The sequence below is a fragment of the Durio zibethinus genome, chromosome 25, assembly GCF_047325235.1.
Source record: "Durio zibethinus cultivar Kanyao isolate XHJ-2024 chromosome 25, ASM4732523v1, whole genome shotgun sequence".
Classification (NCBI taxonomy): domain Eukaryota; kingdom Viridiplantae; phylum Streptophyta; class Magnoliopsida; order Malvales; family Malvaceae; genus Durio; species Durio zibethinus.
The window spans coordinates 15,488,410-15,494,413 of NC_143186.1; positions in this window are offsets into that span (position 1 = coordinate 15,488,410).

Genomic DNA, 6,004 nt, shown 5'->3' on the forward strand with positions numbered 1-6,004 from the left:
ATTTATTAGCATTCATTTCTTCTTTTAAAGAACCAATTAGCTTTTTTTAGTCCAAGTAAAGAGAGTGAAATTTTGAGTTATCCAAAAATAAAAAAAATGAATTAAAAATATTTTTAAAAAATAGAATACAATTAAGATTCCTATTGGTTTGTGTTTTTATTCTTTATTTATTGAAATAAATTTAAAAAAAAAAAAGAGATTGACAGATTTCCCTAACATCCAATGTTTATAGAAAATAGCGGCTTTAATTTAAAAAACAATCGAGAACTTCTATTTAAATTTTTTTTTCAAATCAGTAATAACATAAGAAAAAAACTCAGCCTTTATTAGTGGTTGATATCTTCTTCTATGAATATTTAGATTCAAAATTTTGAATTTTCATTTCTTAGCATACGTCTCATATATACCCAAAAAAAAAAAAAAAAAAAAGAGTGCCAAAACACTTACACCAAAAAACAAGAATGACATATAATAAAAAAATATTATGATAATTTAATTGCTAAGGTGATTTTATTAGTACATTAATGATCTTATTACACATGACTTAAAACTGTTTTGTTTCTTTAACAATCATTAAATTTTAGCAATTTAAAATTAATGTGTTTTGATATTACTGAAAATAAAATATTATTTTTTTAAAATACTTAATTAACCATTTTTAGTAATTACATAATAAATTAATAATTTAATGTTGTTCAAAGATAACAATTTGTGTTAGTAATATTTTATTTACCTCATAATAAAATATAATCAAATTATTAAATTAACAAATATTTTTATTGATATGTAAAATAACTTTTATAATATAAATTATGCAAAAGTATTTGAAGTAGAAAATAAAATTAAAACTTTTAAAAGAACTATAATAAAAAGAAAATAAAATTTTAAATTAATACTTAACATTAAAAAATTAAAAGAAAGCACTCAATTTTTTTTTAATTTGGTACAATAAATAATATTTTGAAAAACAAAAAACTTATAATACAAAATATTACAATTTTGAGGGGAAAAAAATTAGCTATCATATTAAAGGAGTAATAGTTAATATAGTTAATTTTTCTTGTGATTTCACTTCAATGATAACAATTTTTTGCCTTCTGCATGAGATTTAGATTATCTTTTAAGACAATGTTTAATCATTCACTACAATCTAAGATAACCTTCATATAGAACTATCGAGTTATCACCAATTATGATGATCTAATTACCATGTATAAATCACTATTATATTTTTTAGTGATCACTTCATACCAAACAGCAAATAAGATTCTATTTAGTTGATACTTTATTCCTATATTTATTTTTTATTATTTATTTTCAATTTATTTTTTTCTATATTTTTTATAAAACTTATAAAAATGTCAATTAAATTAAACTTGATTAAGCTTAAACAAATTCTTTTATATGTATAATCAATTAGAGGAATCAGCTTTCAATGTATACTTCTCAAGTTCTAATTCTCGATTGTGTATGTATATGTGTTCAATTAAGTATATATTTTTAGTCGTTTTTACAACAAAAATTATTATTGTAGATTAGGTTAATTACATAATTGGTACTTGAACTATTACAAATTATCAATATAAAATCAAAGGATATAGGTAAAGGATTCAAATGATTCGCGTTTGATTTGATTATCCTTTCAAGTTTCTCATTTCCCTTTATAAATATTGATTCAAAGATTAACTTTTAATCCAACAAATTTAAAATTCAAATTTTATCCCTGTAACTTTTAGTCCAATAGATTTAAAATTTAAATTTCATCATTGCAGTATCTGAAAAAAAAAAGGGACTTAACTATTATAACTAGAATATTATACAAACATTTTCTTCGATGGGTGGAAATCACTAGTAATTTAGAGACTCAATGGAAAGTAAAACTATTAATAGATACATAAAGAGTAGAAGCAAATTTAAAAAAAAAAATTTTTTTGAGTTGAAGGATTATTATTATTTTTTTGTTCATGACAAAGGAGATGCGCTTTGGACGATAAAAGAAATTCATTACATTTCGGTTTCAAGAGTTGATTTTTAAAAGAAATTCATTACATTTCGGTTTCAAGAGTTGATTTTGCTCTTTTTATTACCAGTATTCTTAATGACGTGAGTTATTCTTTGTTATTTATTAGCATTCATTTTTCCTTATTAAGAACCTTTTTTTTTTTAGCATTATGAGTGAAAGTGAATATTTGAATTAAAGAAATCAATAAACAAAGACTATAGAAAAAAAATCAAGAGATTGACCCCCTAACATCCAACGTTAATAAAATTTAAGGGCCTTTATTGATAAAAATTGAGAACTTTTAATTAAGTTTTATTCAAAATAGTGACTTAAAAAGATTTGAATTCTAAAAGACTCAAACTTTAATCCCTTTGTTATTATCTTTTTTATGATAATTAAGATTAAAAGTTTGATTTTTTGTTTTTTTAGCTCTGTCATATGTGTAAAAAAAGAAAAAGAAATGAATTCTTCTAATGTTAAACAAAAAGAGAGAGAGAGAAAAGCATGTAATGAAACAAACCTAATTTTTTAAAATAATAAGTTTGTATTTGATTAATACTTTTTTTGTTATTTATTATTTACTATTTAATATTTATTTTTATTTTCTAATTGGTTAATTTAAAAATATAAAAAATCAATTAAATTGAATCTGATTAAGTTTAAACTAATTTGATTTGATTTATTACTCGAATCGAATTTAAATAACTTAACTTATTTTTTTGAAAAAAAATATCGATTGATTCATTTATATTTTATTATTTTTATCTTTCTTATTGTTATTTTATTTGAGTTAACTTGTTTATATCTTATTTTTTTATTTTTTTATAGTAGTTTGTCGTAACGATTTTGAGACCGTCAGACATAAAGCTAGTTTTAAAATCGAAGTAAATAGGGGAGTCGCCACCAATCTTTGTTAGGGTGTGATTGGCCACCCAAAAGCTTATCCTTTTAATAAAACTATAAAAATGGGTTTAAAGTTTATCAAAAAGATAAATTTCGATCTACGAAAAATTAGGTTGGGTCCGAGAGTCGGTTACGCGTGGGGAAGGATTAGCACCCCCACAGTACCCATAAATTGGTACCATTTAATTACGCGCTATTTTCGGTGTTGGATAAAAACGATTTTAATTTGAGATTTAACACCAATTCCCTTCATTTGAAAAAAATAAAATAAAATAAAATTTTGCTAAAATATTTATTTAGAACTATTGAGAAAATCTCTAAGTTAAAGAATTATCTTAAAATTCTCCATCATCTAGGTAGAATTTAAAATAACTCTTTTCGCCTAAGATTTAACACGATAATCCTTAAAATGAAATAACAATCTTTATAGAAAATAATTGTTAGCGACTCTCCAACTTCTAGGCAGAGTACCAAGAATTATTTCTTTCGGAATGTTATTTTTAATTTATTTTATAATATCACAAAAATATTTTTTTAAAGTATTATTCCTTTTTTTTACTATAAAATATTTTATCATCGAACAGTAAATTAAAGAGAGAATAATGCAATCAATTATCGATGATAACATGCTAACGTATGTATGCTAATGAATGTCATTTATAATGAAATGCAATTTAAGAGTTGGATTCTTAAGTATAATGAGACCACCCCGACTCTCCAACATCTAGGCAGAGCTTAGGTGCGACTGTTTATATTTAAGATCCCAATTTTATTATACTTTTTATTTATTAATCTTATTATTAATGTGAATTAAGAACTCAGTGTGAAAAACTTAATGAAATGAAATTTTCTAAATACCCCATCATCTAGGCAGCATTCAGGAACAAACCATCTCATGCGAGACTTCCACACGTGTCCTTAAAGTTTTGAAATAAATTAAGGGTAAAATTTTAGGGTTTAAGTTTAGGGTTTGGGGTTTAATTAAAATGCGAACATCTCTAAAAATCCCCATCATCTAGGCGGACTTTCAGAGCAAGTTCAAAATTTTTTATAACTTTGGAAAACTAGTTAAAATTTTCTTATATATATTTTTTTTATGAAAATTTATTAATAATAATTCCCCAACATCTAGGCGAAATTATTTATTTGAAGAGATATATTTTATTCCCTCCAACATCTAGGCAGGGAAAATAAAAGGCTTATTTCACTATTATTACTATTTAAACATTTTTAAAATATATTATTTTTTATATTGTTTTCATTTTATTATTATTAATAACAATTAAATATTTATCCTAATAAATTTAAACATTTATGCATAAAAAATACTTAAAATAACAAAAATTATTATATAAAAAAATTAGAAAATTCAAAAAAAAAATTTTTTTTTACCTGAACCGGACTGGTCAACGGTGGTTCGGGTGGATGGTTTGGTTCGACGGTTCAGTTCGGTCTGGGAGCGGTCTGGTTGGTTCAGCGGTTCAGGCCGGTCCAGAGAGCGGTTCGGTTCGGTCTGATCAAATTGGTCCAGAGCTGTTAAGAGTCGGGTTAGCGGGTCAGTTGCGTGGACCCCGGGTTGGGTTCGAGTCAACGCGCGGATCCTCTTTGGTTTAAACGACGTCGTTTTGGGGCGTTTATTGAAACGACATCGTTTTGGCTATTGACAGTTTATATAAAAGTTAAAAATTTTTTCTTTCCCTCATTCCTTTCACTCTTCAGAAAAAAAACTTCTTTTCTCTCTCATTTTTTTTTCTCTCCGGCCAAACGCAGATGGCCGGCCGACCATTCCTCCGTAGCTGCCACTGCCGCTCGTCGGTCACCGGTCACCATTGACAGTGGTCAAAAAATTCCCAGAAAATACCAAAACATTCCCCTCGACCTCCTGAGTTCAGATTTGAGGTCCCTTTCACCAAAAAGTGTACCCACTTCCCTAGATCTGCTAGTGAAGCTTCGGTCAGATCTCTTTTTTTTTGTATTTTGGCTTTATTTATTTTTTTAACTGACCTTGATTTTTCTTTGTGCAGGGGCTCTCGGCGCTGGGTTCCTCCCTGTAGGGAGGACTGTTTGATTTTTTTTGTGTGGTTTTTTTCTCTTTTTTTTGACAGAATCTTCCTCTCCTTCTTCTCTTTTTGTTTTTTTTGGCTTCGCTAGGAGCTCTATTTATAGAGCTCCAGCCATTCATGTTTGGAGGGAAGGGCATGGGGCTCGATCACGGGATGTAAACACGAGCCCCATGCCTCTTTATTTCTTTTGTATTTTCTGGTAGTAGGGTAGGATGAACAAGGTATGTGATGGGTGGTGGGCCTGGTGGCAGTGGTGCTGGGGATGGCACCACTGCCATCCTCAATTATTTTCCTTTTTTTTTATTTTTTTGCTGTTTTTTTTTGTATTATTTTTCGGTATTTATTTTTTGTATTTTGTATAATATTATTATTTTTATTTTTGGGGACAAAATTGATGTCAACATAGTTTTGTCACCTTCACCTCTCATTATCCATATTTTTTCTTTTTTTTTTTAATTATAGTCCAATCAATCTCCCCTCAAAAAAATCCCAAAAAAATTCTCAATGTGTATGTATGTATATGTGTTTGATTTAATATATATTTTTCTTTTTTATAACAAAAACTATTATTAGCACTTAAACAGTTGCAAAATGTTCAATCTATATAGAACCAAAAGCCATAAAGTTATATAAGGAATTTGAAGCGCCTCACCCTTAATTAGATTTTATTGAGAGCATTTAATAAGTTTCTAATTTCTCTTACTAAATATTGATTCAATTAACTTTTAGAATTAGATACTACATTTTCTTCAACGGATGGAAATCAAGAATAAATTGGAGTCCCAAAAGAAAATAAAAAAAATAGAAACATAAAGATTTAAAGTATAATATTAAAGAGAAACTCTTGAGTGGGAGGATTGTTGTTGCTAGTAATTAATCATTATATCTCAATGTATCGATTTTTAGTAAAAAAAAAGGCAAATAAAATCATGTTCTAATTCAACCATTTCTTTGTAATTTTATATACCATTCTTAAATTGCAAGGTTTGCAATTTACTAGTTACAAGTTGCAAATGTTATTGAAAATTGAAAAAAA